Source organism: Gymnogyps californianus, unplaced genomic scaffold, assembly GCF_018139145.2.
Source record: "Gymnogyps californianus isolate 813 unplaced genomic scaffold, ASM1813914v2 HiC_scaffold_226, whole genome shotgun sequence".
Taxonomy (NCBI): Eukaryota; Metazoa; Chordata; class Aves; order Accipitriformes; family Cathartidae; genus Gymnogyps; species Gymnogyps californianus.
In genome coordinates, this window is record NW_026114107.1 from 39450 (window position 1) to 53997 (window position 14548).

The following is a 14548-nucleotide window of genomic DNA, read 5'->3' on the forward strand; positions in this document are numbered from 1 at the left end:
GGGCCATCACCTCAGTGAATGGCAATCAGACGTTACAGCTTATTACATTATATATGTTTCTACAACAATTACGAAATTTACAAAGTCCACCATAAATTTCCACCATCTCTTGATTCTCTATTCTTCTGTCAGCAAAAAGTCCATTAATTTCCATCGGAGTGTTGTTCTGTTTCAGTACATCTTCTACCTTTAAAGTTCATTGGTCCGCTTCAAGATCACTTAGGTCATAAATTTCCAGAAGACCTTTTCTTTGTATCTTTTTCAGCAACATTTCTCGGTGTTTTATTTAAGACATCCTAAATTCGAAGAACTTAACCTTATGACCTACATATTAGAATTATCTACTTCTTATCTTATGTCTATATTAATCACCCTTTTTCTGAAATCAGCTATTTCCATCCCTTACCTATCATCTAGTCTCATTTATCTTTATCTACTGATTAACTCGGCTGGGGATTAGGCCAACCATGGTAAGGACTATACAAGGATCAAACAAGCAGCACTGCTTAAGTTTAATTTTCTTACACCTGTAATTGTACAGCTGTAGGCAATTTATTTTCTTTTGTTATTAATTCCGCTTCTATGATCTTTATATAATAGCTTATTGAATTGCAATTTCTATAGGTTTAGGTTTATTCTTTAACAATCTTTTTTTTTTTTTTTTTTTGGAGTGCAATGGGAGTCCAAGCAGTTTTAGACTGTCAGAATTGTACAAGTAATGGAAGGTGTCAGTAGGTTAGTAGATAGTAGCCCAACCAGCTATGCACTGGGAATTGCAACCACACATGCAGGGTTAAAGCAGCATATCCTCACTTGCCTTTCTGAATTGTGACAAATCAGGAACAATGGTCAACAACAGCATTGCTGTTTCTTTAAACAAAATTAAAAAAGAAAGGCTCCAATATATATCTTATCATGTTTAATTTGCTGAAGAAGTTTTAGAGAAGAATTTGCAGTTGTTCAGATTATTGTCTGGTTTCTGCTTAAATTTAGTTCCCTGCAAAAACTGTCCTGGTTTGCAGTGGTAAAGTTGTGTCAAGCTAAGGTAAAACTTTTCAAGAAATTAGCTGTTATGCCTGTACTGAGAATCTCCCAAGCATGTTAAGTGCAATACTACTTGATTTTTAATAAAGATCATAGCCACAAATGATCTCTTACCTGTTTTACTTGAGTTCTTGCACTGGCTATACCAAGTTTCTGGATGTGCTGGTTTTGGCTGGGATAGAGTTAATTTTCTTCATAGTAGCTAGTATGGGGCTATGTTTTGGATTTGTGCTGGAAACAGAGTTGATAAATACAGGGATGTTTTCGTTATTGCTGAGCAGTGCTTACACAGAGTCAAGGCCTTTTCTGCTTCTCACCCCACCCCACCAGTGAGGAGGCTGCGGGTGCACAAGAAGTTGGGAGGGGACACAGCCGGGACAGCTGACCCCAACTGACCAAAGGGATATTCCAGACCATATGACATCATGCTCAGCATATAAAGTTGGGGGAAGAAGAAGGAAGGGGGGGACATTTGGAGTGATGGCATTTTGTATTCCCAAGTAACCGTTCCGTGTGATGGAGCCCTGCTTTCCTGGAGATGGCTGAACACCTGCCTGCCGATGGGACGTGGTGAATGAATTCCTTGTTTTGCTTTGCTTGTGTGCGTGGCTTTTGCTTTACTTATTAAACTGTCTTTATCTCAACCCACGAGTTTTCTCACTTTTACCCTTCTGATTCTCTCCCCCATCCCACTGGGTGTGGGGGGGGGGAGAGTGAGTGAGCGAGCGAGCAACTGTGTGGTGCTTAGTTGCCGGCTGGGGTTAAACCATGACACTGGAGCAAGGGGCAAACACGTGTATGAGAGCTCTGCATTTGAGCACTTCAGTGTGACTTGAGAAATACAAAGGAGATGAGGCATTTTTGGTTTATTTAAAAATTACCAAAAAAATGTAACACCAAAACTTGTGAAAAGTGAATAAAATGCTTTGTTAAATGTGCAGAGTATAAAGCCTGCAGTGCAATTTATAAAATAGCACACATCCAAGCTGTGCTCTTCATCCCACTGTAAGAACTGATTCTTCTCCTCAAGTCTTGTTCTTTGGGGTCTGGATGGGACATTATAGGAACACATTCAATTACCCTTTTCTTCTATACTTGGTGCAAAACAATTATGTAGACCCCTGTTATTGAGCTGCATGTGTCTCTTCCCTGGTTATTTTGAATGTGGTGGTCTGTGATTCCCAGATCTTCCAGAATATTTTTCACTTTAATTTCTTCCTCTGAGTGTACTTGACCTCTGATAAATACTTTGGATCCAGTTTAAATGGCTGTAAAGGTTTGGGGTACTGTATCCCTTTCATCCATTCACTGGTCATAATAAGTTTGACAGTATTGTTTGGTTGGTACTGGCTGAAGGACTCCTTTTATCAGTTTCTGGCAAGTTTGAGGGGCAGGGAGGCTAACTGTATGTCCCTTCAAGAATGTACTTTTTCAGTTTGGCTACTGTATCTGCCTGAAATGGCATGATACCTGTTGTCATAAAGTATAACAGGATTCCCAGTGCCCAGATAGTTATGTAAATGCCAACATAGTTTTCATCTCGGAAGAGTTCAGGAGCAGCATAAGGAGGAGAGCCACAGAAAGTATTTAAATTTTCATCTCACTGTGCTGAATCCAAAGTCTCCCACCTTAACACAGGTGTTACTGGTGTAGAATACATTTTCTGCTTCAAGTCCTGGTGAATGATATTCTCATGCTGTAGAACAAGAGGAAAATTTGGTATTAGCTTGTTCACAGGAAAGTTCTCAAGTGACTACCCCTAATCGATTAATTACCACACAGGAGAAAGGGAATTACATTGGACAAAGTCAGAAATAAGCATTGCAATGAAATTGAAAAGTTAAAGTATTTAAACAAATTTAACTTAATTCTCTACTGATACAAAAATGATAGAGTAGATGGAGAAGATAAGGAGGATGCTGTTTTTATAATAGTCTCTTGTTAACTAATATCAACTATTTTCATTAAGCAGATTTGTGATGGCATCATGGCTAATCCTATGAGACTAGATATCTTCATGTGCAAAATCTGTGTATTTTATTTTTTCAGGGTTCAGAACACTTGCTTTTGCAATTACTACATTTCTGTAATGATGTAACAATTTCTTTTTAACTAATTCCATTTTTGTATGTATTGTAAGCTTGTGGACTCATGAAGTGAAAGCTTTTAGTTTACCAAGACCATGAAGTGAACATAATCACATATAAAGTAAGAAAGTTGCTACAATTCTGTTGTGTGATCTAATGTCCTATGAAGAACTGGTGGTGGCAGGAGAAAAGGACCACAGACTTGTGCCTTGTGGTATTTCATGTCCTTGCAGGACACCAAGTTTAGCGGTGTCTTCAAGTATTAGAAATCTAATGTAACTTATACTCTTTTTCCTTGAAAATGGCAGTAGTAGTCAAGGACTCAAACTGAATTTGCTCTGCTTAGTAGAGATATATCTGTCTTGATTAGGTAAGGGTTTAGCTTCATCTTTGAAATAACTAGGAGGAATGAATGTGTTTGAGCGCTCTCTGCCCTACCCTTTGAAGTAACAAGGTGTATGTGTATCTGGAGGCAATAAGGAAACCCTTTGGCATCCTAAGATTTTTAAACTGTCATCAATAACAGGCAGGGATCTTCTGTCCTCATGTGGATTGACAGCAGTGAGATGGGATTTAAGTAGCCTGGATTTGATGGCTTAGCAAAAATAAAATGTTTTTGCAGAAGTCTGTGTATGAGTGAAGAGGTTGGCCAGCTTGGTAGTCTGGGTTTAACGCTAAGAAATAGATGCGATCTTGAAATGTAAGTTCCAGTAGCTCCTGAATATCTGTCCTATGGAAAAGGTGTTGAAGCTAATCCATCACTTACAGGACATCTGAGCATTTTGTCAAAATACATAAAAAATGCATACTGTTTACATATACCAGGAGCAGTTTGTAATGTAGTTTCTAGACATCTGACCTGGGAACACTCTTGCTTTTGACTTTCAGAGCTTTTCAGGCTTTCAGAGCCTGAGGCTATTACATGGCATATGAGAATATGAGCCACCGGAGGGCACCCTGAGCCAACTTTAACAAATACTAGTTTTATTTCTCAAACTTTTGTAGAACAGTCTTCCTGTGTTTTTATGCCATTGTTTTAAGTAGCTGTAGTTACTATGCAAGGTTCAGAGGAGATGGTACTGGAAGTAGTTAATTGCTCTTTTCTGCCTTTATAAGATGCTTTGGGCTCTACACAAATAGCATCATCCTAAATCCAGTTGCAATACTGAAGACTAGGCAAGGGGAAGTGACTTTGCTGGGTGTTAACTTCACAGGTTTGTTCCAAAGCGAGGATTGGGAATTAATGGTCTTAAGTGCTAGTCTCCCACATTCGCTAATAAGCAAGTTGGATGTTTGCAATACCTAACAACAAGCCTCTTTTCTGGAACACTTTCTTTTAGCGGAAGAGTGACTGATCCTATGTTTTAAAATAGCTGGAGGAAAGAAATGAAGCTTTGTTAGTTGGTGCCTACAGCAACTTAAAGCAGACAGGAGAACGATGTTGCTAAAGGGATGGTTCCACCCACCAGATGTTCCCAGTTCAGTCTCCTCCCAAAAGCTGTCAACAGAGAGGCAGTAACTTGAGGTGGATGTGAAAGCTCTCCTAGATACCTTTAAGATAGCTCTTCTCTGGCTGTTTTGCTCTTCAGAAACATGGGCCCGAAATCTTGGTAACAGTAAACCTACTAGTTGAAAACCAAAAGATACATCCACAAAATCTGCTAGAGTAGTGAGGGGCAATATGCCTGTGGAAGAAGAGCAACTTACCATGTGCTTCACATGACATGACATTTTACACTCTGTTTCTAGCAGCTTCCCTTCTGTACTGATTTTAGTGAAGAGCTCCCCACCTCCTGCATACTCCATCACCAGGTGCAGTTTTGAGAGTGTCTCCACCACTTCATACAGTCTGATGATATTTGGGTGGTGCAGTTTTCCATGCTGGATATTTCATGAGATAGCAAATGTTGAGTCTTCTGATCTTAGCTTTGTCTTGTCCAAAATCTTAATTGTGACTTTCTCATGAAAAGCATTTTTCTTTTCAGGTGTTAATGCAATAGGTACAAAATGGTAATACTATTTACTTACAACAATGCTTGGTTATAGAAGTGCAATAAAATTTCACCTCTGATCAGTATAAGCTAAGCTGCAGAGGCCTACTAAGCCCTGTAAACTTTCATAAACACCTATGTTCCTTTCTGTCTCCAGCATCCTATTCACTGCTGATGTAGCTAAAGGCTGGTAGAGTATTGCAAGGGCTAATCAAATCATCTGCTGTCTTAGTGTGCTCCACTGCTGTCAAGCTAATACATGTCTGATGGCCACAGTTACAGCATCTACTTTTGGCGTCTAATGCTGGTAAAGAAAGTCTGTGCTTTCTCTTTCATTGTTAGCTCAGTGCTGTTCAGATGAGCTAGGCCTGAGTCTGGTACTTGCAGAGTATTGGAGGTGTCAAATTTAGGTACTTTGTTTCAGAGTAGACAAACTTGGGGGTAATTTAGGGGCTCTGGCTATAACTCTGCAAGTTTATAATGGAAAGGTGTGTTTAAGTTGGTGCGACTTAAAGAACTTTTCCCTAACTTCTTACCCCCACAAATTCTCAGTTACCAAAATCAGTGTTGTAGAGATTTGTCTTTCTCAGGATAGCTGTGCCAGTTTTTCCAACATGTTCATGCATGAGTAGTTCTTGGTACTGTACAGAATACAGGAAAAGTATTTTTTTTTTTTTTTTTTTTTTTTTTAGGTCTATATGCCACAGTGGGCCATGAATCCACACCACACATTTTATTCTGAGGAAGGGAAAAAAACCCCAGTAAAGTAGAATAAGTTGCAGGGATCCTGTAAGACAGCAAGTCTAGCTGTCTTTCTTACACTGTCCTGGTAATGCAAAGCTGCTGTTAAATTTTATGTGTTTCTGTAGCATATCTACAGTGAAGCCAAGGGCCACAAAACATGGATATACATCTGCAGCTGTATCACATCACCAGGGTAGCTCAGAGCAGTATGAATAGGTTAATCACAATTGCCCTTATGTTTCTGTATTAACTGGTAGGTTATGGCTTTTGTATTCGCTCTGTTGAATACAGCTGGTATTTGAAGGATTAGTCTGGTTAAAATAGGTTTACAGTGGCTTTGTATAACTTATCAAGACAGCAAAATTAAACTGGATCATGGCAAAACCAACTGTTATTTCTGGGGAAAAAGCTTTGGGTTTTCTTCCCCAAGAATATCTTAGTCAATCATTCACAGATTTCTTAACAATTAATCATTTTTATCAAATCTTTTAGAAAAAGACTTCACCTCGGTTTCTAGCACATGGAGGTAAATTAAAAAAGAAGTCAGTACTGTTTACTTGTTGCTTTAAGAGAAGAGTAAGAAGGCCATTACATTTGTACGTGTGTTTTGGTATAATATTAAGTAAAAACATTTTGAATGTTTTTATAAAGTTATTTAACTCAAGTTTAAGTGTCTCAACATTTCTAGAAGTGCTATAGATACATATATCTGTACAGATCAAGAAAACTCCATGTTTGGTATATTTACATTTCTTAGTAACAATGATGCATAAATTGATCCCTCTACCAGAGTGCGACAGATATTCTAAGCAAATGTGATTATTGTAAAAGGTGCTGAATTATCCCTTGATGCACTGAGGAGCTTGTGCAGAGTATAAGGCAGTCTTCCCTATGCTGCTTTTCTCTGACTTGTTTCATGCTTTCTTGTGAGCCTGCTAGGAAAGAGGGTACCTACTCCTGCATGGTGCTGATGGTGGTGTGGTGAATTGGAAGGAAATGCAGTTTGAATGGTAACAGCATGTGATGCTGATCCTGGGAGAGCTCTGACTGCTGACCCTAGGGGTGAAAGACTAAAATCCTTGTCACATTGGTAGCATATTGATCATGTAAACCAAGAGGAAAGAGTATCGGGGGGTGGGGTGGGGTAAACATGAGCTTTCACACCTCTGCAGTCTGGGCTGAAAGAGGTGGTCAGAGAAAATAACAGATAATATGGCATGAAGGCTTTGGGGCATATCTCATTCTCTTACCTGTTAAGATGATTGAGAAAAGGAGAATCAATCAAATTGGAAAGGAAAGACTATGAGAAAAACAGGAGATAGTAGTGTACAAAGATGCAGGGAAAACTAGTCATCCCTGAGGGAAAACAACAGTTTCTATTATTGCCAGACAGAAGCAGAAGAAGAAACAGGATAGATGAAGACAGGTTCTTAGTTATACCTATAACTGAAGTGTTTGCTGCAGTTACCTAGCCTTTCTAGTTCTTCCTAGAAGCAGCGTATAGGATGCTTTTCTCTACTTACAAAAAGAAAAATAACTGACAGTTCACCACAACCTTCTACCCCAGTTTGGCTGTACCAAAGCCTGTTTTCCTGCACCTGCTCAGCCCACACCTATATCCTGTCCCAGCTTTTTACATTAATGAACCCCCTGCAAATGAGTCAGTAAAGCAGGCATAAAATTTCTCACCAAAATTACTGTGACCAAATAAAAGCCTCATCCATACTAGTAAAATTTGCTATGAAACAAAGGAAACCTTGCTAACTGGCTGCAGGCAGGAGCATGCCTAGCCAGGCTGCCCTGGAGGTTTAGCACCTATAGCCCTCCAGTCCACGAGCTGGGGCAGGGAAGATGGCAGATAGACAGGATGAGTTGTAGGAGGGGAGGCACAACATTGGTTTGTTTTTGTTTTGTCTTGTTTTGCAAACTGTGGGGGTGCTTGAGCCATGGGGCAAGATGTGTTAACTCCCCAAAGTGCAGAGACTAATTTTTCTTGTAATAGTTGCCATCTAGAAAAAATGTTTCTGGCTGCTTTAAAGTAATCCAAACCTAAGCATTTATCTGTGACTCTGCCTATAGATTCACACAACAACAGCAAAAAAAGGCACATACAACCTATATGTGTACTTATGTTGGAGATATGTGAGAAACAAAAACAAAGGATGCTACTTAGTTAACGAGGCGTGACCTTGAGAAGAGAAACAAGATGACACCATAAGTCAGCAGGGTAAAGAAATACCAAGATAAGCACAGGGGCAACCAAAGAGCTACTTGAACTGTGAGTGAACTCTCCTAATTAACATACTAGAAAACCCGCCCTCGGGTAGGGAGAGCCCCCTACCAACAGAAGCCCCTTCCTCACAGAACATGCGCAGTAAAAAAGCAGGACGCTGCGACTTTAAGTGGAGATGAGACTTGCGAGAGCCAATAGGAACGAGAGTAACTCAGCGAAACTGTAAAAATACTGATAACTGTTGCTCGAAAGGTATAAAATGCTTTACCGGGTGTTAACCGGGTGTGCTAGCTTTGTGGAGTTACCACCTAGCACCCATCTCTGCGCAGACGTGAAATAAACAAATATCTCGGCTCTGTGTGTTAATCGGCTTTTTTGCACACCGGGTGAAAGAATCCTGATTTTTGGGACAACACCTCCGCTTTATATACTGAGCATGACGTTCCATGGTATGGAATACCCCTTTGGCTAGTTCAGGTCAGCTGCCCCGGCTCTGCTCCCTCCCAGCTTCTTGCACACCTGCTTGCTGGCAGAGCATGGGAAACTGAAAAGTCCTTGGCTTAAGATAAGCGCTACTTAGCAACAACTAAAACATCAGCGTGTTATCAACATCATTCTCACACTAAATCCAAAACCCAGCACTGTACCAGCTACTAAGAAGAGAGTTAACTCTGTCCTAGCCAAAACCAGGACACTGGTTCTTCTCAGCTCGCTGTAGGGGAGCAGGGCAGGCTAAGGTGGGGTTGTCTTGTCGCCCGTATCGGAAGCTCCTTCGTCCTGCTCTGTCTTTTGGTTATGCCCACGCACTGCGGAGTAAAAGGCAGTGTTTTGAGCGTGTCGTGCACCTGAGACTGCGAGAGAGTCTTACTTCCACTCAGGGAACTTTGTATAAACAAACTGCAGAGGTGTGACTCAGTAGGTGTCCTCAGTTGGGTTTGCAACGGTGTACCTCTGTCCTGTTTCAGTTGTGAGGCCTCTGTGAAATTGGATGAGGGGATGGGATTCACCCCGTTTCCGGGTGCCACTTGGGTGGTGATCATTTTGATCTGAAAACCATGTTTTAAATGTCCTCAGGGTCTTCAAAGAGTGAGTAATTAAAGCAAGGTTATAGTCAATGCAAATGTTAGGTGCCTATCTTAAAGGGTGGAGTTCAGTAAAACGATGAGACTAAAGTGCCTATTATTGAATAATTACTATATTCAGTTGATATATGCTGTTAAAAATTCAGAACTTCTCATTTTAGTTTGGTTATAAATACAGGATTCACTGTTATATGAAGGAAAAGTGAAACAAATTAAAAAATCAGATCATCAGCTACAATACTTAAAAAAGGATACTGAGAGAAAATGGAGGACAAGGGGTTAAAAAGAGATTAAATAAAGGCATCAGTTTTATGAAAGTAAAAAATAAATTTTAAATCTTTAATTTTCCCCTCTAGTGAAATAAATGTAGTTCAAAATAGGGGTGGGAGGCTTAACAAAAATGCCTTTGGAAGACATAACATATTATAATAATATACAGAAAAATAAAAGTGATGAGTTTTCCCGCTGGAAAAATACAACATTAATAATGCAACATATTGTTTTTAATTTACTGTTTCAGTTCAGCAGGAGTTTTATTCCCAGTGGCACTGTTGCCTAATGCTGCCAAGTGCTGAGTGCATCCTGTCTTCTAAAAGAACAAATGATGCCATGGAATAGAGAAACACACAAACAAAACAGCACACAACATAGCAGCTCCCTGAACTCCCATCCTCAGTCAAAATTCAGAGGGTAAAACATAGTTTTAAGAGAATGATGAAAATTAATGGTGATTGACAAACAGATAAAACACTGCCCATGATAAGAACTGGAAAGATCAGGGCTTGGCATTCATAGTGTATGTTTAGATTATCAACTAATAGAATATTAAGATATGTAATTGTTTTACAAAATTGAGTGTCCTAAATAAATATTTCAAACTCCATTTTAACAACTCATTGCATTGTAATAACAGTTAGAAGTCATTAAGATTGCTAACTTTTAGAGGAAAAAATCAGTAATTTAACTTAGAAGCATTAGGTCTTTAATGTTACATATATCCTTAAAAATTGTTGATTAAAAAAAAGTTAATTAGCTTTAGCCCCTCTGAGGAAACAGTGGATACAAGAGAAAAATGTGTATTAAACACACAGAACTAATATCTTTATCTTACTGCTTTGCTAAAGAAGTTACATATACATAAAGACTTGTAAATATTGAATGACTGAGAAAACAATTCAGTTATGTAATTTTGGTTCCTGCTCAGTAGTTGTTCATTTACATATCTATTTCTGCATAACTTTACTGTAAGTACTTCTATCTGGAAACCCATTCAGTTTCTGGGTAGTGCACACATTCTAACTTCTGGTTCATCTCTCTCATTTCAATTTTTTACTATTTGTAAAAAGACAGTTCATACATTGCTACACAGAAGTGATGATTTTTTTCTGGAATACATGCTTTATCTGGTATTGGAATTATTGTTTGATGGAGCTGATGTTCAGAGATAGTTTAAATATTTTTAGAAACATTCATATTGTGTCTTTCAGATCCATCTTGCAAATGTATGTTGAAGATTCTATAAGTAGAATTTCTACTAAAAATAGGAATTGTGTTAATTATCTAGAATTATATGGGTGCTTTTCAAAATACTGTCTTTTTACTCATACAGTAAGGTTTATGTGCTGCAGTGTCTCATCGCTGATATTAATGCAAATTGTTTATAAGAAAATATTTAAGTAACTTGAAGCTTGAGTAGTTAAATATTAGAGCATGTACACAGGTAAAAGGTCTAGATCCTGCATTAATGTGTACCTGGTAAAATCTCATTTACTTAAGTAATATTTTTTAAGTTAATCAAACTTAACAAAAATTCATCCGTTGCCTCTAAAATATGCACAGTGGAGAATGAGTAATTGTTTCAACTGATTGAATTTCCTACTCTTTAAAGTGAGAATAAGAAGACCAATCTGTTTTAGCAGCATATATAAAGAGAAGTTGGTCATATGTTTTAAAAGCATCCTATGTGCAGAGCACTTATATATTTAGGTAAAATTGCATCATTGTGTCTATGGAAATGGATTCAGGTTTATTTTTTAATTGCAACAAAATATTCCAAATTTAATGATATCATCTAACAGTTTGATAGATTTGGCTTGGGCTTTCTGACATTCACTGTATTTCCTAGAAATGTAAGATCTTAGGTTGGTTGAAGTTTAGCTTAACATGCAAAAATAGTTTTAATTTTTTTAAAAAAAGTGGTCTGTGTTCTGCTTACATTTGTGCATATGAAAACTTTTGACATAATGTGAATGAGAAATATATAAATTCATGGTTCTATTTTTATATATACAGTGATCACTGGATGAATGTTCCAGAAATAAATGAATTGCAGCCATGAAGAAACTATGAAGAAAATCAGTGTGGTGAACCTTGATAAACTTTTGGATAACTTCTCAGAGATAGAAAAGGTAAGGGAAGAAGGTAAAAAAATGTCGAAACTGCTAACTATAAATATTTTGTGACATTTTAATAAGCTTTTCAAATGAAAGTTTCTTCTAAGTGGTATTGGCTGATTCTTATTAATATGTCTTGTAATACCAACTTTGTTTGGAAAGTGTTTGTATTGTTGCCGTGAAAGGCTGAAATCAAAGACTCAATAGTCTAGGGACTATTAAGTAGGTATTCTTTATTGCAGCGCTGGACACACAGGGGATATCTCCTCCTATTGTGTGTGTCCGGTCAGGTTAATTGCATAGCTTATATACAAGCTCTACATACATATTAATCAGATTTCCGGGAACTCATTATACATATTCACCAGATTTCCAGGAACTCATTATCATATGCAAATTTCTCTTGCGCATGTCTGTTTATGTCTCCGGGTGGTCGTCAGGGGTCTCTGGATGAAGGATATACTCTTCCTCACTGTGTCTGCTGGCTGACCTCTGCTTTTGCGCATACTCGGTTCTGAGATCATGTATATCATGTCCTTCAAGGGTAGTCTGTTCTGGTTGAGCCGTTTGTTTTGAAATTTCTTTATCTTTATGGTTCCGCGCAACTGTTTTCTCTAAGGTCGAACTGTCCTAGTGACATTATTTAGGAGCCTCTTGTCTCAGAGCCTTCCTGACTTCCCCAAAACAGTAAAAATCCAATTTGGTTTAGTTACAACAATTCTAGTAAGTGGAAAATTTTACATTTACAGGTATCAGTATTGACTGTATCTCAGTGTGATATGAGTGACTTCTGTGGAGTCTGAGAAGCCTTTGTTTCTGTGCTACAATTTTAATGGTGCTGAGGCCAATTTTGGCTTCTCAGGAAAAGTGTGGAAGTCTCCCTTTGTATCAGAAGCTGGTATTGGAGATAACAATATTACACGGCTTTGCTGGACTATCCTTTCAGAAATTGTTCCTTGTTCTAGAAAAATGTCATTGCCATAGCAGGAGCATCTGTTCTTATATTCCATTGAGCTCTCTTTATTTTATGTATATGTCAGTTCTTAAAAGATTGATCCACTGAGGAAAATCAGTATTGTATTTCTTGTTAGATCCACATTGGCCAGCTTCCTGGTGATTGATCCTGATCAGTAAATCCATACTAGAGAGAATATAAAAGGGGCTCCTGAAATAAATTTAGTGTTTCTCATGGAAAAAAATATTGTACCAATTCCTATTCACACCCATTACTCACATTGGTGCTCAGTGAGGGCATTGACAGCCTCTTATGCAAAGCAGTAGAAAGAACCTTGCTGAGGATTGATCCAGACTGTGGACTACAGAATTGAGAAGAAACCAGTTTATAACTAGTGATGTAAGTAAGTCGGCATTCTTAGTTCTGCAGGGTAAACTATCAATAGCACAGGCTTTCAAGTCTAGCATTATTGTTCTCTATAATGGAATTTCCAGAATGGCAAATAATACAGGCTTGTGACTGTAGTGTTGTGAAAATGTTAATTTTTATATTAATTTAAAACTCGAGATTTAAAACTTAGATCAAAAGATTTAGTATAATTTCAGTCTTCTTCCAATTTTCTAGAAAATATCAGAAATTAACAAAGCAAATAACCTACTGGTTCTTCAGCTGCAAAAATGCAACAGGTTGTTAACATTAAGCCAATCAAAGGAGGAATCAGTAAAAGAAGGTAAATTATTTTTTAAAAAACAGTATGTTTTTTGCTTGTATTCAGGAAGTTCTAAGAAATATTTCCATTATTTTCAGTCATATAAAATACAAAAATAAAATAGCAAGGATCTAAGATATGTGAAAAACAATAATGCTTAATCTTGGGTCATGTAATGGAATCCATCTTATTTGCATAAATCAGATAAATTTAATCCACAAATATATTTTGAGAACTGCATTAAAGTAACTGTTTTCCAGTTGATGTTAATAGTCACCTACTTTAAGAGATTTTTGAGTGCATGCAGTACCTATGAAAGAAAAACTTTCCTTTTGTATTTTCTTTTTATTTTTTCTTCTTCATATTTTTTCTTTTGATTGTGTTATCTCCTTTTCCAAGGAAGCAATGTGTTGGCAGGGAAGGAGGGAAAGGATCAGATAAGCTTGGGACACCCGATGATGTTCTTGTGCCCAAATGTTTACCTTACCCTTCCATACAGGCCTCTTGAGCTTCTAGTGAATTGCCAGTTTACAATGCCAGCATTTTTAGGCAAACTAACATCAGCAGTTTTACTTAAAGTGCTAGCCTGTGATTTATGTTAATCCATAAGCAGCTCAGATGTCTGTGTAGAACAATAGGGTCAACATTTGGGAAAAGTAAGGTCAGCACTGCCATTATCGTGCCCCAAGCTGAGCTGTTCCATTGGTATCAATATGACAAATGTTATGGTTCACCTGGTCACCAGAAATGTTTTGCCCACTGAAAAATGAGCCAGATGCATTCTTGAATGCATATTTTGCCACCTTCTGAAATGTCAAAGTTTGTCGGTAATTGGAGATGGCATGTCAGACTGGTGGGACTGGTGCTCTAAGGTAACATAAAGAATTATATTTCTTAGTTGCTTGTGTGATTTGGTTTGTTTAGGGACAATCTGATAGCCTAGTTTGGGGTTTGGAATACATTTTCCCTGTACCATGCTGACAGGTAATTGAGGTTTTAGTATTCCTCTTTGAATATTGCTCACTTAAATTCTGTAAGGACCTTGGGTATTGATGGAATCATAGAATCATAGAATCATTTAGGTTGGAAAAGACCCTTAAGATTATCGAGTCCAACCATTAACCTAGCACTGCCAAGTCCACCACTAAACCATGTCCCTAAGCACCACATCTACATGTCTTTTAAATACCTCCAGGGATGGTGACTCAACCACTTCCCTGGGCAGCCTGTTCCAATGCTTTGATAACCCTTTCAGTGAAGACATTTTTCCTAATATCCAATCTAAACCTCCCCTGGCGCAACTTGAGGCC

General features: G+C 38.1%; 1 pseudogene; it reads right to left on the reverse strand.

Annotated features, from left to right (window-relative positions):
• Positions 1-2007: 2007 nt before the first annotated feature.
• Positions 2008-5108, reverse strand: LOC127028154 (serine/threonine-protein kinase NIM1-like; annotated as a pseudogene).
• Positions 5109-14548: the final 9440 nt, after the last annotated feature.